The sequence below is a fragment of the Myotis yumanensis genome, unplaced genomic scaffold (genome assembly GCF_028538775.1).
Source record: "Myotis yumanensis isolate MYYU_CA2020_CCGP unplaced genomic scaffold, mMyoYum1.0.hap1 SCAF_9, whole genome shotgun sequence".
Classification (NCBI taxonomy): domain Eukaryota; kingdom Metazoa; phylum Chordata; class Mammalia; order Chiroptera; family Vespertilionidae; genus Myotis; species Myotis yumanensis.
In genome coordinates, this window is record NW_027223760.1 from 57,159,270 (window position 1) to 57,183,150 (window position 23,881).

Below are 23,881 nucleotides of genomic sequence, written 5' to 3' on the forward strand. Positions count from 1 at the left end.
TTTTTTTAAAAAATATATTTTATTGATTTTTTACAGAGAGGAAGGGAGAGAGAGAGTTAGAAACATCAATGAGAGAGAAACAGCGACCAGCTGCCTCCTGCACATCTCCCACTGGGGATGTGCCCGCAACCCAGGTACATGCCCTTGACCGGAATCGAACCCGGGACCCTTCAGTCCGCAGGCCGACGCTCTATCCACTGAGCCAAACCGGTTTCGGCTGAAAATTTCTAATGCAAGCGTTTTTCTGGGCAGGATGACTTTGCCATTGGTTGGAGATCTTGCTAACAATATTCTTGGGTATCTGCCTGTCTGTTTTGAGTGCTTGTTATGTAACGGTATGAATTTAAAAATGCGTTGAGTAAAATTCACTTCACCTAGTGCAAGTTGACTTAGGGACTTAGGGCAGGTTCACTCAAGGGAGTTTTCTAAACTCCAAAGGCAGTTTTGATCATTAGCACCAACTTTAGTTTCCATTCAGTATAGGTGACCAACTATCTTGAAACTAGATGTAGGCTTGGAGATAGTCAGACCAGGGACTTCTCACAAAAGGTTGGCCTGTTTCTCCTTATTGCAGAGCCTCATTTTGTCAATAACAAGTCAGGTTGGGTTGAGCAATTCCAGTACAGGGCACTGTTAAATGTTATTTTTATTTCTTAGAATACTATAAGCTGACATTTTCTTAATTTACTCAGGCAGATTAGGAGAATAGGAGAGAGGGATGAAAGGAAACTTAAGAAGCATTCCATATTCTTACTTGTCTCAGGGGCTTATTCCAATCCATAACTCATGATACCACGAGTAATAATTATAATGAGTTGAAATACAGCAAGAGTCATGGAAGTTGGCCTGGAAATGATGCTGTGCAAGCTTGCCCAGTTCTTTTCCATAACTTCTATTTTCCGCCAAAAAGTTTTGACCATCTTTATCCAATGCCCTCTATCCCCTCTGGTAACTACAAATCTGATCTCTTTTTTTATAAGTCTGTTTTCTTTCCTCTCTTTTTCTTTATATTTCATATATAAGTAAGATCATATGGTATTTGTCTTTTTCTGTCTGAACGATTTCACTTAGCATATGCCCTCAAAGTCCATCCATGTTATCACAAATGGAAAAATTTCTTTCTTTTTATGACTGAATAATATTCCATTGTGTATTCATATACCACACCTTTATCAATTCATTCGTCAATGGACACTTAGGTTGTTTCCATATCTTGGCTATTATGATGACACTGCTGTGAACCTGGGGGTGCAGATATCGCTATCTCTTTGACACAGTGTACTTGTTTCCTTCAGATATAGTCCCAAAAGCAGGATTGCTAGATCATATGGTAGTTGTATTTTTTATCTTTTGAGGAACTTTCATATTGTTGTCATAGTGGCTGTATCAGTTTATAGTTTCACCAACAGTGCACCAAGGTTCCCCTTTCTCCACATCCTCGCCAGCTTTTGCTTTATCTTTTTTATAATAGGCATTTTAACAGGTGTCGGGTAATATTTCATCATGGTTTTGATTTGCATTTCCCTTATGATTAGTGATGTTGACCAACTTTTTATTTCCCTGTGGGCCATTCACAGATCTCCTTTGGAAAGATGTCTATCTGGCTTCTTTGCCCATTTTGTAATTGGATTCTTTGTGGGGTTGTTTGTTTCTTTTGCTATTGAGTTGTGTGAGTTTTTTTGTATATTTGGACATTAACCCCTTATCAGATATACTGTTTGCAAATATTTTTCTCATTCCATAGGTTGTCATAGCTTATATTTCTTTGCTGAGATTTTATTTTTTATTTGTTTCAAGAGGATATGTAATTGATTTTTACACTTTATGACAACTGCTTTAAAATTCTTGTCAGACATTCCAAGATCTAATTGATCTTGATATTGTACCAGTTGATTATCTTTTCTATTCAGATCATGGTCTCCCTGGTTCTTGTTATGATGAGTGATTTTCTATTATATCCTGGGCATTTTGGTTATTATGTTAGGAGACTCTTGATCCTATTTATATCTTCTGTTTAGGTTGACCTTATAGGTTCTGGTCTACTTTTGTTGGCTTTAATTTTTCTGAGTCTTTGCAATGTTATTCTGCTCAACTTTATTCTTCTGATGTTGTTTGGGTATTGCACAGTTTCTTCTGGTGCCATCTTTGGGAGTGGAAGGTACTTTCTTAGGTACTTATCATCCCTGGATGACCTTCTGGGGGAAGACCCAACTGAAGAGCAGGGAAAAAGGAGTGTGTTGAACTTATTCCAGAATTAGAATTCAGCCCAGGTCTTTAACTATCCTTCCAAAGAGTTCTTGAGAGTTTTGATTACTAAATACACAAGGATGTTGTCCAGAAAATATCCAGGAAGGGGAACATCTGTATGACAACAACCAATAGCAAGATATACCCTAGTGAACAGAAGTCCATTTATCAATGTTTGGAAGACAAGAGAAGCACTGCACAGGTCAGTGGACATTTTCCTGAACTCAAATTGCTTGATGCATTTATTGAAATCTGCCTTCCATTTCTCACGCTCACGCTGGGTTTCCTGTGAGACTCTGAAAACCCAGGCTCCAGAGTTGGTCCAGGAGTCCCGCTATCAGGGAAGTGGACAGTAATTCCAAATAGTAATCACACTGAGGCTTTAGAAACCCTGGCACAAATAGATTCTCCAGTCTTACTTCTTTTTGAAGAATATTTTCACCCTGTAGGGAAAGTGGATAGTGTTTTGTTATTATTTCCAAAGCAGTTTACACCACTCAAAGGCTAATTAGTATTTTAGATGCTTGTTCAAAGTTCACCCAACTCCTCAATTACATCTCAGCCTGGTTTCTCTTTATTTCATGGCCCTACTCCAGCATTGGATTCACTTATGCTAGTGTAGCGCTCTCAGCATATCCTGGCATCTCTCATTTTAGTGGATATGTGACTCTAGGAACACCAAGATGGTGCTAGAGCACCTTTTGCCAGGCAAAACGGTCCAAGTTACCAATGAAAAGTCACAGTGTCCAGCACTAATTTAGTTTCCTTTAGAGCAGGCCTAGCACTACTGATAGCTCAGAACTTACAGTAGAAGTACAGTACATTAAGTCTTGTTTCAAAATAAAACTCCTCTCCTACATCTATCCCTGTCAGTTCATCTTTATCCTTCATTCCTAGGGATAGGGGCTTCTGAAATACTTGGGCCCACGGCCTGTGAGTGCCCTAATAAAAAACAAACCAAAAAAACATGAAAAACTGGATTTGATGGAATGAGTGGTTTTTTTTTTTAATAATTCTTCTTGGTTGACAGGCTTGTCACAAAGCTTTCATAGCTCTGAATCAGATATTAAAGCAGATGTTTATGTTGGTCCCATAGAGAGTTCTTAAGACAATCAAAAAACTTACATCGTAATCTTTCCACCAGCTAGTCCCAGCATCAGAAATTGGGAAGGCCTCACTGCTGTTGTTCTTTGAACAAATACCTCTTGTTTTACATTCATCTAACTGATGACCCTTTGATCCTTTCCTTGTTAATCCAACAAGAAATTGTGGACACAGTTCCCTTCTACAAGGCATTTTAAGGCAGATATGCAATGTTTATTTAATGTATCCCTAACATTTTCTAGGGATACATTTATTTTAGACAAATTTTCCTCTAACAATAACCATAAGGTTTACCAAATAGAAAACATTTCAACAAACAGTTACAAATGACTTAATATATTCTGAGTACTGTGCAAAGTATTAGAAATACAAAGATTAAAAAAACAATATGGATCTGAGTTCTAAGAATTATGCAGTGTAATAGAATAAACATTACATACATACATGAACGAAAGTTAACCTATGGCATTATAAATGCAATATTATATGGGCAAGCCAGAAGTCCTTACACAAGATTGCTTTTGACAGGCAGTTAAATCAGGAAAGACTGAGCAGAGCAGGTGATTTTGAATTAAGTGCTAAGAATAAATAGAAACGAAGCACATAGGAAAAGAGTGAAGACATTCCAGCCTTAGCAAAATCCATGTGCCACGCCACAGAGCTGAGGAGCAGGAATAGGAGTTGAAAGCTATAAGTAGCTTTGCATTGCTCATGTACAAATGGGTGTGAGATGAGGCCATCAAGCGCTTGACATCTCTTAAAAAGGAGATTGGATTTTATTCTCTAAGAACTAGGAAATGTCTGATAGATTTTAAATTGGGAGGAGATGATAAAATCAGGTTTTTATTTTAGAAAAATCAGTTTATTACAAGTAATACTTTAACACCCATTTAGTAAATTTAAATGTATAACCTCATACTTAATCACACCACCCCTTCAAACAGAAGAAGGACTCTAGTGTCAAATAAATTTAAGCATAAAAATTCTTAGATATCTCATGCCTCTCAGGTGGGGCTCAGGAAACATTTTTTTCCATATGGAACTATCGAGAAAATATGTCCATTTTAAAAGAAGAAACATTAGTCAAATGAAGAAAACCGTTCTTAGAATGCTTGCGATTATCCCGTCCTGCCAGGTGTTGCTAGTGGGATGGGAGACGGTGCCCTCTGCAAGCACGGTGCGGGCTTCTCTGTGCTGTAACTTATGTCCTGTGGGTGTCTTCCTGACAATTACCCATAAGGCAGTCTTATGCCCTATTTCCAGGTAAGAATTTAACTCAAAGAACATATTAAAGGAAAAATTGAGACTGGATATGCAATGGAAAGTGTCCATCTATGACTGGCCTTCTCTCACGAGTTGAGTGTACTGATAGCTTTCTTTATGTTGCTTGATAAAGATGATTGTCAGAAGGAAGCAACAGACCAGGGCTACAAGAGCAAAGGTATGCAGGACCCACGTGTACTAGTCAACCTAGCTCCCTCCCCGTCTCATGTCCTCCTCTTGCCAAAATGACCCAGAGAAGCAAGCAGCATGACTGGGCTTGACTCAGACTTCACAGGCCATGGCTATTACTACCAAGGCACATCCGCCTAGAGTTTATGGAGTAAAATACAATTTGTTGGCATCTTCGGTTCTTTATAGAATATACCCTGCATGAGGGAAGCAATGGAAAAGCCATTGGTAGATAAATAGATTAACAACCTGGCTTCTCAATGTCTCATGGATGGGATCTTCACAGATACTTAAACCTCTCTTGTGCAGCTGATGTTCAGTTCATTAGCCATTTTTTAATAAAAGAGTAGAGAAGTTACTCTCCTGTGGCTTTTGCTGGTACTTTTTATAGCCGTGGTGTGGTAGGAAGTAGGCCCCAAGTTCCCTTGGCAACAGGCTGAGCAGAAGCCATACACAGAAATCTGAATCATCAGTGAATCATCTGAGGATTTCTGTTTCCAGTCCTTGAAAAGAATTTACTGATTGCTTTTTTTTTTAATCTGTGAGATGTTTGCTGACTCCAAGTAAACACCACAGAGAGTGTAAGCGTTGAGTTTGATTAATCATTTAAAAAATATTCAGAATGCTCCAAGTGGACCTTCATTTGGGTACCTAAGAAACACTGTGCTTCCTTTATTCGGACAACACTTGCATTGAGGGGAACAGACCAGTGTATCACAGCATCGGCAATGAGGAAGTTCCCCTTCTACCAAGGAACCTATGTCCCCAGCAAGATGTTTCAAGACATTGCTGACTGTAACTACATTTTTCTTAGCAGCTAGAAAAGGAGATCTCTATAAGGCTCAGTGTTAGTTACCGAGATTTTCAGACAGCCTAAAAGAGAACTGATAGGGCTCAGACCTGAAAGATACACATAATCACACACACACCTCTGAGACTTCTGGACATCAGTTACCCAGCTTCTCGTACTATTTTTTTCACTAATACATCTCTTGTATGATCCCTTTATCTCCATTCTCGTTAGTGCACATTTACCACTTTATTTGTCTTTTGGACTCAGATTATCCTTTACTCCATTCTTTGTGCAGGGAGAAAAATAACTTCCCAGAAAAATGCTTTTTCTCACGTCAGTAGCGCAATCACAGCTTGTTGATGGTTCAATGGCTTCCTGAAGACCATGACCTATTAATCATTGTATTTGCAGTACACATCAAAAAATGTTGGTTGAATGATTTATAATAATTGTGGTATTTTTGTTTATAGGCCTTCTGCAATAGATCTAAATCTACTTGTGAGTACAAGTCTAATCTCATAAGTGTTTGTTTCCCTAACTCCTGATCTCTGGTATGCTGTACACACTTAACCAACATTTATTGAAATAGGGAATGAAATGTAAATCCTGGACTCTTGCATGCATATTGTAGTCAACCCACCTAGGCAACCTCATTTCCTACCACTCCCTTCCTTCCTGTGAGGTGAGCCTTTATACTAGTCGAGCTCCAGGTAATCATTCAAACTATTTCCCTCAGATGAATTTCCGGCACCATTCCTACCACCTATTCAAGTTCTGTCCTTCCTCAAGGTCCTGCCTAAGTCTCATTCTCTTTACAAATGAAGAAGAGACTACTTCATCCATCCAGCCCTCACAGATCTTTATGTTCTTCAAACTTATGTCTATGGCCTTTATTTGAATTGTGTCCCTGATGCATTCTTCCTGTGTTTGCCTCCTTTGTGACTCCTGGGTGCTGTCACCTGTTTCCTAATCCTTGGCCTCCCCCACATGTTGATGACACCAGCTCCTTCATCTCCAGCCCTGATGTCTCCTCAGAGCATCAAAACATGGTGTTTCATAAGCTTCTCAGGCTCAAAATGTTCACAAGCTAGTTCATATTTTAAAAAGTTTAGCTATATTTATTGTACTTTGTTATAATGAGGTTTTTTTTAACCTTCAGAGATATACTCATAGATGAAAAATGCTATCTTAAATTTATTTCAAATTAATATGGGAGGGGATAAAAGGAAGGAGTTATGCTAGTCTATGTACTATGTGTTTTAAATTTTTTATAATACAGACTTCTTTAACTGTAATCATTTCCCTCCATTATTACCTTCAGTCATGTCAAACGTGCTTCTCCTTTGCTTAAATGCATCATTCATCCCCACTCCTGTCCCAGCCCTCCGGGATACTCTCTAGAGGGGTAGCAGGGACTGACATTTGAGGCTGAGCAAGTTCAACTGCTCTCATGATCAGTGCTCAAATAGAATATCTGGTGTCAAGCCAAGTAATTAAAGAATATTTTTGAAAGCAAAAACTCTATTCTGAAAGAAAAATAAAAGAATTGAGAGTTACCCCTCTACCCCAGCAAAAATTTGGTCCCCAATTTTTTGGTTTTCTAAAAGCTCAAGAGAAACATCTAAAATCCATGGTCATGTTGTATCCCTTGCTTGAACTATCTTTCCTTCTCTTATCTACTTAGAAACGATCTACCTAAGCATCACTTGAAACTCTGCTCAGCCATTCCTTTCTCTTTGTAGCACACCTTGGACTCTCTCTCTCTTGGTCTCTCAGAAGAATAAAATGCTTTGTCGGTATTCATACAGGACATTGTATCTACTTCCTCTTTAACTCTCTATTTGTGGAGTATAAGTTATTAGTTTGTGTGTTCTTCGGCATTGTGCTGCTATGGAGAGAAATCTTACTTAGATCACCTCCCCCAAACTCTAAGCTCTGAGTTCAGCAACTGTCTTCTTCTTGATTCCTCCATTAGCACAGTGCCTTACAAAGAGTAGACAGATGTTCAGGGAAAGTCTGAAGTTGAATCAGATAGAGTCTAATTTCTTTGGGTATGTGGCTCCTTTGTTCTGCTAATATTCATATATTGAAGTCTTCTTTCCCAATGTCTCCCACCCAAAAGGGCTCCCTCTTCATCTGAATTTACAGAACTTCTTTTCCCCCCACTTCACAGCACGAATCATGATCCGCTTTGGGTTTGGTGTCCTACGTCCTTTGCTGTCCAGGACTTGTAAAAACACTGATCAGACCTTTTCCTCACGCTATTCTCTACAGAGTCTGGGCAAGGTTTGGTTCCTTAGAACACTTGAAACATTTGTTGAGTATAATATTTGGTGTAAATGACCTGTGAGAACAGCAGCATCAAATATTTGGTGTCCATTGTTTGCTCAAATGACTTCACAAGCTCCATTATTTACAGAGGGAACAGAGGTCTGTAAACAGGCAGCTACAGCTCACGGAGGGAGTACTCCCATAGGTCTTCCTGACTTCCAGAACTACGTAGCCTGTGTCACCATTTAACGGGTTACTGCTCACGAGTAAACAACAATGGAGGGTTTGTTTTAGAGTTAAGGAAACTGAAGCTACATTAGCAGCAGGGTCAGGAAGAGAGCTAAAAATTTTATCCCAAGACTTCCTTTTTTTCCAATTATGTTTTTTTATTTATTTTAAATTACAGTTGACATACAATATAATATTAGTTTGAGGTATACAACACAATGGTTAGACATTCATATAGCTTAGGAAGTGATCCCGCCAATAAGTCTAGTACCCACCTGGCACCATACAGTTATGACAATATTATTGATTATGTCACGATGCTCTACCTTACCTAAGACTTCTGAATCCAACTCCATTGTCCATCCCATCTATACCACAGATGCCTGTGTGTAAGTGATAATAGACAGCTCAGCTAATACTTCTCATCCATTATAGGAACTGTAGAGAAGCATTACAGCTTTGAGCATTAGAAAAAAGCCTCTGTGTTCAAATCCTGGCTCTGGCTAGTGGCATGACCCTGGGCCAGCCAACAATCACTCAGGAGAAACAATCTTTGAAGCAACTCAAAGGTTGCTGTGGTAGCTCCTTGCTCTCCAAAGTGCTCACTGTGCCTCAGTTTTCACATCAATAAATAAGAATGATAATGACCCACATCTCATAGAGTTGTGCAGAGTATTAAATGAGTTAATGTACACAAAGCATTTAAAACAGTTCCTGGCATATCATACGTACTATATAAGATGGTTTGCTTTTGTCACTACTTTGATAATTTATTTTAAAATAGAGCATATGTAATACATTTAGTATAGTAAGAAAAGCAGAAATATTCAGTGACTTCTTGGGTCAATTCTTGAGACTAATTCTAAGATCTTTATGGCATTGGCATCTAAAATTTCTGTCATATTCTCCACAACCTTTCCAAATATATTTAGTTTTCAAACTCAGATTGGACATTTTACAAGAATAGCTTTTCTCATAATAATTCAAGGCTTTCGATTCCATTCCAGCTGGAGTCTAAAATACTCAGATGCAGAAATTTAAAATGATGTGAAACAACATGATCTAAACTCATTTTGTATTTTCAGGAAAGGTATCATTGGTTCACATGTGGAATAAAAGCAAAGCTGATATCACTGGGGTTTGAATCACCTCAAAAAATAGGGCAAAATGTCCAGCAAAGGTGGGTCAGTGGTTGAGCATCGACCTATGAACCAGGAGGTCATGGTTCGATTCCCAGTCAAGGGCACATGTTGGGTTGTGGACTTGATCCTCAGTGTGGGGTGTGCAGGAGGAAGCTGATGTTTTTCTCTCATCATTGATGTTTCTATCTCTCTCTCTCCTTCTCTTTGAAATAATTAAAAAGATATTTTAAAAAGAACAATAGCAAAAAAAAAAAAACACAACAGGGCAACATATTGGGAGTTATTTTGATGTCTGGTTGTGAGAGAGAAACTAGCAAAGCTGTAAAAATGACATGATTGATCTAATCATTGGGCCTATCAATATCAGCTGAGCACTCTCAGATGCCAGGCAGTATTCTAGAAAAGGAATGCAGACCATGTTCTCCACATGGTGCTTACCTACAAGTGTGTAAGGAGGCAGGATATAAAGAAGTAAACAAGTTAAATAATTACAGATTTTAAAAGGGAAGTTATGGAAGAACTGTAGAGGGTGATGCGACCTACTAGATAGTGGGAAGGTGGAGGAGTATCTTTAAATAGGGTAATTTGGGAAGGTGTGAGCAGAAACCTTAAAGACACTACATTATGAAAAATAGTAAAGAAACATCAACCATAGAGAGATAATGTGCCAACAGTGTTTTGTTTTGTTTTTGGGGGGGGGGGGGATTTGCTCATTTTCTGTATATTTTTTGTTCCTATCAGTAAATTTGATTTGGTTCAAAGGTAGTTAAAATAAGCTTGGACAAAAGTCAAACATTAACTAAGATTCATATCTCTTTCTCTTTCCTTTTAGTATAAAAGTAATACTCATTCTTAAAAAAGGTTTAGAAAATAAAATTTTTAAATAAAATAATATTTACCCATAATCTAAAAACTTAAATGTAAATGTTGCTAATATGTTGGTCTACTCCTAAAGCAGATTGTTTTTTAAGTTCTGTTTGTGGTTATCTAACCTTTCTGAAATGAGGTTAAATAAAGTAGGTAGTCAACTCAGCTTAGGAAAAAAGAGAAGCAGAAGTCATGCCAATGTTGAGTTCACATGGTAATAAGCATGTTTTGGTTTAAACGTTACAATTGATCAGAAAAAAAAAAATGTTGTAGTGGTTAGAACAAGAGGGCCAAGAAATTTTTTTTATTTCAAATATTACCAGACCTTATCTCCCTAAGCAGTTACACTAACAAGAGATATAGCCCTGCCCCACTTTGGAAGTAATAGCTTTGAGGGAAAGGGACCATCAAGAAATTCACCTTATTCTGAGGACAGAAGTTGGGGTGGAGTGATAGTGGAGTCAGTGGAATTGGTGATGATGCTTTTGGTCCTGACACGGCCCACCATGGTCAGTCACTTCACAACTTGTCAAGGTTATTAACCCATATTGCTCTCACAACAGCAATATTTAAGAACACCCTTCTCATTAAACCCAGCATTATTAACCTCCTTTACAAAAGTCTTTACTAGCATTGATTTTAATAAAAATGTAAGGACTAAGAGCCGATTTTTATTTTCCTTTCTATTTTTTCTTATAGCTTTTTGGGGGTGATGTGTGAGAGATCAAAATAAGATTTTTATTAGAACTAGAACAAGCACAAAATGGCCATCCATGGTTACAAATAAACAACAAAAAGAGAGTGTCATTCTAAAATGTGCACAGGATTAGCCTATGTATTTATTTGCAGGAACAGTATTTTTTTTAGGGCCATTTCAGCGACTTTCGGTTAATACTGCTTTTGAATCCTGCACAAAGTTGGCTGTTTTTGAGTAGAGATTATTTCTGGAACTTTTTAAGGCACTAATGTACCTAAAATAATATGAACCATGTGTTAACATTATGCATGTAAGTTACAAAGATTATTTAGATAAAGTGTTCCCCAGGCTATAACACAAAGAGCAGTTTTAAGCATTTTGATTTGCAATATAAATTATGCTTATTTCATTAAGCTACTTATAAATGAAATAATTTATCCTCTGAAATATTTTGGAAACATTTCATTTTACTAAGAGGTAGACTAAATGAAAATTGCTTGAATCTGTGGGATTTTAGCGAAATTAGTAAAATAAACAAATTATTTCCTATAGTTATCAGATCAAACAGGTGCTTTATTTCTAATAGCATTTTATCATTTTAATAGTTGTTATCCTCTTTGTTGAAATTATAAGATAGATTGATCAGCTTTTCCCCACCATGCTTGATAGGTAGTAGGCAAGGCCTTCCCTTCCTGGTTTTCTTTTATAGATTTATTTTGCTTATTTTTACATATTCCCTTTTCTTTATGGATTTTATAATAGGCTTCAAATTTCCATAAAACATAATTTTACTTTTTAATTAGTATTGCACTAAAGGCATAAATTATTTTGGAGGGAATAGACATCTTTAAAATAATGAACCTTCTCATTCATGAACAAAGTATTTTGTTCCCTATTTATTTAGGTTTTCTTATATGCCCTCCAGTGATTGTTAGGATTATGCCTAAGGATTTGATGTGGTCATTACTATTATAAACTAGAGGCCAATGCACGAAATTCGTGAAGAGTAGGCCTTCGCAGCCACGGCGGCTGCCTGGATCCTGGGGCTGCAGCCTCGGCTTTGTCTGGAAGGTCATCTAGAAAGACATCTGGAAGTATGTCTGGTCTAATTAGCATATTATGCTTTTATTATTATAGATAGACCTATTGTTCCATTTTCTTTTCTAATTGGTTTAATGGTGTGAATAAAAACTATAGGTTATATTGTATGTTGAGTATATAACATTTGGCCATCCTGATTAAATTTTCTTATTGGTTTTTAAAATTTGGCCCATTGGAGTTTTCCAATATGATAAATGCTTATGTATCTGTAAATTGTGATAGTTTAATTGCTTCCTTTCTAATATTTGAGTTGTTTTCCTTATAACACTGGCTGGGTCCTTGAGTACAGGTTGAACAGGTGTGTGCTTCTTGTCAATATGGGTCTGCTTCAATATTTCATCATTAAGGGATAGGATAGTACTTAAGGTCGGTCTTTGGTAGATCCTTTATAAAGTCAAAGAAATTACATATTTATTTTGTTTTACAGAAAGATTTTTAAAAATTGTTATGAACATGTCAGATTCCTTGAGAATGATTTTTCAAAATTGAGATGATCAAATAATTTCTCCTCCTTTAATATTTTCATGTAGTCCATTCCATTGAAATATTCCTAATGTTGAATCATTTTGCATTCCAAAGATAAATCCCTACTTGGTCATGCTATATTTATTTTTTTACAATAAAGTGCTAGATTTAACGTGTTACCATTTTAATATTTTGTATCCATAGTCATCTTGTTTAAAACACAAATTTTTTGTTTCTAATTATGCTCAGAGTCCAATAGCATTAGTTGCACTACTTTTTTTTTTCTTTTCTTTTTTAGCTTTGATGGTTCCCTCCTGTGGTCCCAGCCAAATATGAAGCCCTAAATTGGTAAGGAAAACTATTGGGCTGATGGGAAATATTTCTCTGTGCCTGGGAAAGGAAGAATTGGTTAAATGGTGTAAAATACAACCATGGGATTCATATCATATCTCTGGCAGGTTATGCTTTTTCTAACAAAAAATTTGTGCACACTCATATCCTTTCTTACACCACCTTAACTCAGAGTTCTGCTAATGTAACTAAGGTAAGTTTCACACAAAACCCAGTTTTGCAGACATTTTATTTTTTTGATGTTTTCATTATCACCTTTCAACTTATGGGGTTTTAGAAAGCTAGAAACTCTGTGTGTTTTTTTTGCAGTACACAGCCTTTCTGTTTCCCCTACTTTTCATGCACAGTTTTGAAGATGACTGGCTATGAATCTAATCTTGTTAGCACCATGACCTTTGCACCACCAAGTTTTAAGAACTACCTGTTAGACCGCTGAATAATACCATTAGGAAGTAAAATGCATGGGATATATGAAGTTATCAGCCCAAACAGTATTTGCTCCCTATTGATATGTATCTAACAAAACATTACATAGAATACTTTCTACCTGCTTTAAAAGACTTGGATTAATTCTCCTTTTCATTCTGAGGTAAATAATATTTACACTTCAATTAAAATTTAACTAAGGTTGGCCAGCTGCAGGGAGTTCAAAAGTTTATAAAAGTCCAGGAACCTTCATATTTTATTTGAATTGGACACTCACTTTTTAACCTTAGCTACATTGGTTTGATTTCTTCCCACTTAGAACTCACTTATCCTTGAAAGTAATAAAAGAATTGATAAACTAAATGTGACACAGAAGTGATTGATAGTGACATTGTTCCTAAATGAAGAAAGAATATTTTGAAAATAACTCCCCATGCCTACAAATAATTATTTTGGGTTCTGAGTGTTATAGGTATATTGTGACTGTATTTACTGATTTTTAATAGACAATTGCTCAACTCTCTTTTTAATCCTTGACTAGGAATATATAATTGTGTGCTAGCTTATGGGAATTAAGCATAAGTATCAGGTTTCATCTGTAACCTTTCATGCTCACTAAAAACAAAAGACAAAACAAAAACATTCATTAGAAGAGTAAATCCTAGATGAGAAGAAATAGTCATTAGCTGGCAAATTTAAAGCCCTGACAATGATATACTAAGAGGTCTAAGCAAAGAGAAACTATATGAGTTTTCATTTTAAAAAATCTATACTTATGCCTATTTTTATTCTTTTATGAGTAAAAAAGAAACCCCTGTCTTTGACTCTTAGTTAGTAAATATTATAGAATTTTGGTAACTTAAAAAGGTTTTGTATTTCCACTTATCTAAAATATTTTGCTTGCTTAAATTATAGCCAGAGCAATAACTGAAGATCAAAATTCAAATACAGTCTCTGCAATCACTTGGTCCAAGTCAGAGAATATGATCTTGATCTTCAGGTGAATTTGAAACCAGACAACCAATGGGTCTGGGCTGCCTGTCTCCACCTGAGCCAATTAAGCAGAGATAGGGTTGAATCATATATGAGCATTTATTCCAATACTGCCAGCAGTATGGGAGAGCAGCAGGTCATCCACAAAAATCTGCTCTGCACCCCACCCTCCATAAGCCAGCTGCTTACATTGGGTATAAGGACAAAGATTACATGGGAACGAAGGAATTACAGGCATGGGGAAGTAGGCAAGGTATAATGGTTACAGGTTATAGTCAACGCAGGCTGGGACATTGTAAATGGTGGATGCCTCTGGGACCAAATTATGTCAACAACAAGGTTGTTAATCTTCCCATGATGATAGGAAGTTCTGGGAAAAGGAGAATGGACTGACTGCATTCCTAGGGTAACTCCCATGTCCCAGGGGCATACAGCTCTCAGCCAGGTTAGAATGTGCTTTCTCAAATCAAAACAGAACAATCAGGGTTAACAGAGTATGATTACTATTTCTTATAATTATAGTCCCCACTATTCTATTTCTGCCCCTGACAAATTTTCAGTGTGAAAACAAATCACATACTTTAATCATGGTTAAATTAATCTTGTTTTGAGGAGAAAAGTTGCTGTGGTATGTCAGGAAACTTCTAAGTGTGGGTTAAAAAGTCTTAACTTCCTTAATTTAAATACTTCTCCATATTTGTCTATTGTCAACTTACTGAGAGAAGTTTTATTGAAAAAACAACTTTAAAATAAAAACTCAGCCTATTTTTCCTCAACTTGATACACACACACACACACACACACACACACACACACATCACCATAGAAAATAAAATGTGAAAAAGCCCATATTTCTTTTCCTGGCATAATAGCATTGAGTTTACATAGGACAAGTAGTTCAATTATTTTGGTTAAAAAGTGTTTAGGTCTCTCGATGAAAGTCATGCTGTTGCTTGAGAAGGTGGAGCTGTTGATGATGGACAGCACTTATATATGCAGGTATCACTGGGAAGACTGATGTGGTCATAACAGACCCTTCCATGCTCTTCATGCATGTAGATTATCCTTTGGTTGTTATGGTTATTCACAGAGCCTATAGCTATGTGTAACCCAGTCCCATAAATGCTCAATGGGCCCAGCCTTTGCTCTTTTCCTATGGCTGCCTGCCAGCTGGTATGTAGGCTGCAGTGGTTTCTCATCTATTTAATTTCTCATACAAGTTCACCCCAGAGCATCAAAAAAGTGTGTTTTGTCTACCCTCCATACTTAAGGCTATTCCCTTTAGTTTAATGTCCTGTTGATGTACAGTGTTTCTTATAGCCAGTCCATCAAAAGCAGTGAAGTATTTAGCATCTTCTTAATGATAAATCTCTCTTATTCACAGAAAAGAAATCAAGGGATGCCATCAGTTAATGACAAGCCATTCACTTACTTTGGTAACCTTAAAATTATTCAGTTAGCATTTATGTTCCATGTTCTTATTGGATTTAAGACACTATCTGAGGGAACTATTCTGAGTTACCAAACTCACTCAGAATTGCTAGAATCCAGGAAAGCTTTATTATATTTTTTTCTTCCCCCACATTTTTTTCTCTTCTAAAAATTTTTAATTTAATATATTGTAAATAAGTTGATTGCATTCCATTTGCATGGTTGTATTTATATTTTTGAAAATACATCCCCACCTCTCAGAAAAGGAGAGCTAATATTAATTGCATGTGCTAATTGCTTCAGGTGTACTATTTCATGGTAACCCTGCTAGGAATGAATACTATGATTATCAATCCTGTTTTGCAAATAGGCATGAAGAAGTTAATTGAACAACTCAAGGTCATATGGGTATATGTAGTGAAACCAGACTTTGAACCCAATTGTCTAACTCCAGTGTCTAGCTACTTGCTCTCTCCCCTTCTCTGTCTACATATATAAACGAATGATGAACATACTATGTGCCAGCAACTCTCCTAATGCTCTATATGTATTAACTCAATCTTCATAATAACCTTTAGGTAAGCATAAATATGTGTTCTGTATAGATAAGAAAACTGAGGTATAGAGAGGTTAACTTGCTCATGTTAACACAGTTGGTGGTAGACAAACTGGGAGCTCAAGCATTTTAGTTTCAGAATCTGTGCTGTTAGTCATTATGTGATATTCTCTTTCATCAGTAAAAAATGCTCATAGCAAAAACTTGCCATTTAAAGTAATAGAAACCTATGCAAAGATAGACTTGCAGAAATAGAATATGTTATTTTTGTTCAGATGTATCTTTATTTTCCACTTGCATTGCCAATATTTTTTTTTAACTGGCAATTTCTCAGATGTGGCAAAACCTTTGAACATTTATATTATACGATTTACACATATGTTTTGTATTCATTCCAGTTAATCATGGTTGTTTTTTCTAGTCCTTACATTTACATTTGGCTTTTTTATTCTAAATGGGAGTCAAATAAAAGAGGAGATATATTTGGGGTCTAAGAGTGAATTAAGGTGGATGATAAACTTCAATTTTGGGAAGGATAAAGAAATCTCCGCTAGAAAAATAAACATGAGTTAAAACACCCAGGATCAATCCACACCATGGTCACATTCATAGTCTGAGGTCCAAATTGATACACATTTGCCCTTGATGGTGACAGAGTAATTCCAACCCAGTCCTCATAATACTATGATTAATATTACCTCATTATTAAAATCAATAATAAACTTATTGTCATTATGTAGCCGAGGGGAACATCACAGTTTCACCCAGTATGACTATTTGATTAATCCTTGTCATATTCTCCATTATACAAGTTCCATATTATCAGGTACTAGGCCTGTTTTAAATCACTAGTGTACACCGTTTTAATATGTGTTCAATGTTGAGCACAGAGAAGGGTTTCAATAAATATTGAAGGAGTGAATCAATAAATGCAGACATAATAGTGAAATTTCAGTGCACATAACCCTAAATTCCATCCCTGTGTACCAGATATGAATCCTATGGCACCAAGTTTAAGTCCAGCTTGCCAGTTCGTTGAACAATGCTGCTGCTTTAACTCCTACCTTGGTGCAATGGCTGAGTCATAACTAGGAAGACAACTGTGACCAGAGCTGCTAGAGTCTGGGAACATTTGTTCTGTTTACTCCTTGATTCAAAATTAAATCATCACTCCCCATCAGTAGCTTTGACCCAGTAAATCATCTCTTCCCTCTTGACACTATTTATTTAGTTGACTCTGAGGACACCATACTATCCTGGGCCTTCCTGTTGCATTAGCCACTTGTTGTAGACTCTTTGGCTGGTTCCCCTTCTTCTTAAGTTCTTGTATTTTCATTGTTTAAATAGTGGCTGTCTTGCCCAGCTGGTGTGGCTCAGTGGTTGAGCATCAATCTATGAACTGTGAGGTCACAGTTGGATTCTTGGTCAGTGCAAAAGCCCGGGTTGTGGGCTCAATCCTCAGTAGGGGATGTGCAGAAGGCAGCCAATCTATGATTCTCTGTCATTGGTGTTTCTCTCTCTCCCTCTCTCTCTCTCTCTCTCTCTCTCTCTCTCTCTTTCTCTCTCTCTCTCTTCCTCCCTCCCTCCTTACCTCCCTCCCTCCCTCTCTCCCTCTTTCCCTGACTTTTCTCTCTGAAATCAATAAAAATATATTTTTAAAAAATAGTGTCTATCTTTAGAAGAGCTGTTAAAATTTTAATAAAGTCCTGTTTCAATTATTTTCTTATATGGATGTGCTTTTAGTGTCTCATTTAAGAAATATTTGCCTACTGCAAGATCACACAAATTTTCTCCAATATTGTCTTCAAGACATTTTATAGTTTTCAATTTAGAATTTAGGTCTATGACATATTTTGAATTAAATTTTGCATATGAGGTAAGCTATGAATCAAAGTTCACTTTTTTTTTTTGGTATATGAATGTCCATTTATTTTAGGACTATTTATTGAAAAGATTATACTTTCTCCACTACATAGCCTTTGAAACTTTGTCAAAAATCAATTATCAAAGAGAATAAAAAGACAAATTACCAACTGAGAGAAAATAGTTGGCAGTCATATATTTGACAAGAAACGTGCACTGGAATGAAAGAGGAACTCTCAAAATCCCATAGTAAGAAAACAATACAATTAACACAAGGTGAGAAAACTAGCAAAGAGGATATTCAGAAGGAAAATAAACAGACAAAAAGATAGTCAACATCATTGGCCGTTGGAGAATGCAAATTAAAATCATGATGAGTTACCACTGCACACATGTTAAAATGACTAAAATAAAAATTACTGACAGTATAAAATGCTGGTGAGGATGTGGCATAGCCCATACATTGCTGGTGGGAATGCATTAAAGATCAGAATGTGGAGACCATGATAATATTCCTGGCTTAATTTCTTATGACAGCAACAATATATAGCTTTTCAAAACACTTTTAACTTTATAGCATGCATTTGTCTTATTTTCAATATTAAAAAGACAACCTGTGTTAAATACAAAGATGCAGCCCATGTCAAAATGAAAAATCAAGGCGACATTTTAGATGTGACATAAAACATAATAACATAAGGAGAGGTATTTAGAAAAAATTAAGATTGATGATTTTTTCCTCACACCTTCCTTACTGGAATTATTTGAGGATAAATAGTTCTTTAGAACTAGCAGGACAAACAAGATCCTTCTCACTGCCAATTCAATGAACGTCTCATGTTCAAAAGGACTTCAGCTTTTGCCTAAGCCATTTCCTCATTTTTGATGACAGCAAATGAGTGGTTCATTTTCTTTTTTACAGTGTTATGCCCTTTAGCTAATTATAGTAAAACTGCTGCACTTGTTTGGTGAGAATATTTTCAACATTCCATGCTGCACATTTCCATCGTTCACAACCAGACCACGTTAAGTTCTGAGCCTAAAGACAGCTTTCAAAACATAAAGGGTAAATGAAGTGAAAATAGAATGATGTGAGATCTTAATATCAATTGCAAGTGGTCTGTCTTGAGTTGTTTATAAATCTAACTGCCCTTTCCAGTGCCTGCTCAGGCTGTGTAATGAGAAATTTAGGATAAAGGCTCAGAACAATTTACTTAAGCTTCACAGGTCAAAGGTCAACTCATGATTTAAAACTTTTACTTGAGACTTTATAGAATTAAGTAATGCTCTCCACAGGTCAAAAGAGTGACTGGTGTGCTGTTCATTTCCTGGTATACATTGCCTCATGTATGGAGAAAAAGGCATATAAGGCATAAAATAATCATGACAAATGTTTGACACTGTCAGCATAAATAATTAACAATCATTTCTCCTGACTGTATTTGGTGCTATTGCTGTTAAGCAAAATACTTTCCAAACCCAAAGCTCTGCTACTTAAAATTCAGTCCTAAAAATCTTTTCCTGGGATTGATTTCTATTTCTACCAACATCTCTGTGTCAGCACCCAACCAAGATTTTAGTTTATTGTCAGCATAGATAGATAAAGCTCATACATACTAGTAGACCATATTTATTGAATTATTTCCTATCATAGCCTCATTGAAATGCAAAATGCTTGCTGCTTAGAAAAGCAGAAAGCAATTATTCCAATCTGGAGTTTGCAGGCAGAATGTCAAATGAAATTTCAAGGTCCTAATGTATAAAATTGATAGCTGAGAATGATGAGTTTATCAAGGACATTTTGGCTTATTAATTACACAAACAATGCATGCTCATGACAGAAATATCCATATCTTGTTAGGCATTAGTAATTTCTATTGACTTTGTCAACTGTAGCTTATGTATAGTAACCCCTAATTCCCGACTCAGAGTCCAAAGTAGGAAATAAGATGCAGCAAAAAACTTTAGATTTAAGAGTTTGAGTGAGAGGTGCTTATGGGACTTTCAAGTGGTAATTCCCAGGAGGCCCTGAACCTGTGGATGTGGTGGTATAGAAGAGAAACCTGGAGTAAAGAGGCAGACTTGTGTCAAAAGCTACATCAATGGGAAGAGAAAACCCACTGTGTGGAAGAGTATGTACATATGAGGAAAGAATTCTTTTGGGATGGGTAGAAGAAAGTCCAAGAACAGAAGGAAAAGCGGAGGTAAGAACAGAGCACGGCATCAAAGAAGCCAAGAGAGAAGAGAGTTCAAGGAGAAGAGATTTGCCCACAGCGTCATTAGACGATGCTGAGGCATCAGGTAGGATAAGTATCCCAAAGTCTCCAATTCTTTTAGACATTAAGAGATCATGGTTGACATGGACTGGTAGATTTCAGCAGCGTGGTGTGACTGGTCAGGGACCAGCCAGAGGCAGAGAAAGAAACGACCTAGGTGCAAGGGGCAAAATGCAGGGTGGAGGAGGATTTGAAACAATAGGGAACCCTAATCTTATTCCCTTAGAGATAGTCAAAGGTAAAGAAGCAACGATATTCCGAGTTCTTACCACATGATCTAACAATAATACATCTGTCCAGGTAAGCTATTCAGGTTTTCCTCGATGAAGCTTCTAAAAATAATGCAGAAGCAAGCCTAAAGGAAGGCATAAAAAACCAATACACAATTCCTTCCTAAGAAGTGGTATGACCTTGTTGGGGAAGGGGAAATTCTGGCAGAAGCCTAATTTGGGAAGGCAAAAGGACAGCTTGGAAACATCCGGCTGGGGTCCCCTTTGCTGCTGTAGACCAGGTGTGGTGACTCTGAAAATAAATAGAAACCACTAAATAAAATTCATGGAGATCAGAGTTTCTCCTGACAGAACGCATTATTTCTTCCCCAATTTTCACCAGGACACCAAGAAAAAAATACTCTCATCTGTTCTTATATTTCCTTTTATTTTGGGACAGTTTTTAATTGGACTTACATTCAAGATACTATCTTTCCCAAAGGTCCTAAAAAGACATTTAAAATTCACTTTAAAGTAGATACCCACTTACAAAAATATTTATGACTCAGGCAGTTGGTGCACCTGTAATATGCCACATTATTTGATAACTAGAGGCCCAGTACACAGGATTCATGCACAAGGTGGGGGGGGGGGGGGGGGGCGTGGCCTGTGGGGATCAGCCTGCTGTGTGACCACCACTCATCCTAGTCAGCCCAGCGGCGCTCCCACTGTGGGAGCGCATTGACCACCAGGGGGCAGCTCCAGTGTTGAGCGTCTGCCCCCTGGTGGTCAGTGTGCATCATAGCTACAGGTCGACTGGTCATTCTAGTTCCACTGTTCAGTCACTGGGCTTTTATTATATAGGATATTTATGTTATAAATAAAAAATACTGAAAAAAATAATTTTGCCTTTGAATAGTTTTAATAGAAATATAATATTGAAAGGACTATAATTTTATAGCATTTTATCTTATATATCCTCAGTTTCTTGAATTACTGGTGGATGTCTTCTAAATAAGTTATTTTTACAGTTTCCCTGCCTTATTTTCAAATGCCAAAATTTATAGTGTGAAAACTGAGAAAGAAGACTCCTAGTAAGCAGGGCTCCTGCTAATAATGGCTTTGGGAATGAGAAAAGAGAGGTGATGGTTGCACAACACTGTGAATGCACTAAGTTCCACTAAATGGTACACTTTAAAATGGTTAATTATTTCTTAACTAGAGGCCTGGTGCATGAAATTCATGCACTCGGCAGGGGGAGGGGTCCCTCAGCCCAGCCTGTGCCCTCTCATAGTCCAGGAGCCCTCAGGGAGTGGGCCTAAGCTGTCAGTCGGACATCCTTAGCTCTGCCGAGGAGGCGGGAGAGGCTCCCGCCATCACCGCTGCACTCACCAGCTGTGAGCCTGGCTTCTGGCTTCTGGCTGAGCGGTGTTCCCCCTTGTGGGAGCGCACTAACCACCAGAGGGCAACTCCTGCATTGAGCGTCTGTCCTCTGGTGGTCAGTGCTCATCATAGCGACCGGTTGTTCCGCCATTCAGTCGATTTGCATATTAGCCTTTTATTATATAGGATTTTACCTCAGTGAAGATAAACACTGTCAAGTTACATTTTCTGTGTTTTTACTTTAAACATCACATGTGTTGATAAATAATGTCGATACCTTTGTATGACAGTTAAAAGGATTATTTTAATATCACAGATAATTATTATTCATAAAAGCAAAAAGGTAGGGAATAAGCTTTGTGGAAATACCTTTGCATCTATGCTCTCTGCTCAGAATATTTCCCAAAGTCTGTCTGTCTACAGAGTGCAACTCATTGGACATTTCCTGACAGAAGCCTTCCCCATTGCCTAAAAATACGTTTCCTCTTTTTTGTACTTCTGTCTAGTCTTAGTTTCTGCCTAGTCCTCCCTGTTAAACTGAAAGCTCTTTGAGGACAAGCTCATGCTGTTTTCCTCTTTGTATTTATCTATCATATAGTACATGGCCAGTCAATGCTGCTTACATTAAAACACATTGATTTGTAGTTATTAAAATGGAATTTTCTTTCTCAACTGGGCTTTGCAAACCATTGTTTTATTATAATTTTTCTCAAATGCTCCATTTAAGAAACTTAAAATTGGACCTGGCTAGTTGGAAAGACAATTTCTTATTTGTCCATTGTCTTTCTTTAAGAAGCAGTATTTCTTACTGCTTTACCATGAAATTAGCTGCTAACCACTTGTTTCTTATATTTTGTTTCTTTTTATTTTAAAGAAAAATATTTTCTTGATTTCTCTCAAATGTCTTCTTGGTCTATTCATCATAAGCAAAGCAGTTCAGTTTTCTAACAAATACCTTTGATTATGCAAGATCCTGTTGATGACAGTCACTGTTCTTGAAAGAATTAGATATGGTCAATATAGGTCAACTATAAAGACATGAACTCATTTAAGGACAACATTGGAACAATTATTCAATGCAAAGTTATAAGCAATAAAATACATTGGTCATAACACAGTTATTTATAAAGTAGTTATTTATAAAATATTTAAAACTATTTATAAAATAGTTTATGCTGTATATCAAATTTTTTTTCCATGAAACAATACTTCATGCAGAATGAATCAGGATGTGGTGCCAAAATTTGAGCCTTGAAAAGTGGCTGAGTTTAAAGATCTGGGGACAAAAATATGTGAAATGAGACATCTGGATATATAGGCAAAGACTAAGGAGGTCAATGTCAGGGGAGCCAAGAAAGGAGATTTTTATTTGGAAAATGAACAAAGAAAATCTGCATCTCCAGAAAAAGATTAGAAAGCTCTGAGGAAGTAAAGAATCATAAAATGCATGAAATGGAATTGCCAATTTATTCACATCCTCACCCAGGTTTGAAAAGAAAATATAGCCTCTTCACTTCTCTTTAACAACAGATCATCTTGATGATATAAACCTAAAACCTAGGGGATAAAAGAAGAAAAGTCTAAAATTTGATCTCATACAAAAAAAAAAAAAAAGCTAAATCCACTAACATATTAATCTTTGGTAAAAATGAGCGGGATCTTAGAGGCTCTCTTATTCATCCTTTTCAGAAATGGTTTTTGCCGTTTTGAGGCACGTGATTGATTTGACCTCGTTAGAGGCTGTGGGCAGGGTCGCCTCTGAAAACTCTCAGAACTCTGTGGAGAGTGCCGGCCTGGGCTGCCTCCCGGGCCAATGGAAGGACACCCAGAGCATCTGAGCAGTGCAGGCATCTGCTGGAGCGTGAGCTGGGGAACTCAGGGCCTGAACACGCGGGACTTGGTCAGGGCACAGTCATCTTCCTGCTGACTCAGCCCCCCAGGAAGCTTCGGCACTAGATTACACAGCTACTGAGCCTTGGCTGGCTTCGGAGCTCCAGGGAGCAGCCCACAGCCTAACTCTCAACTT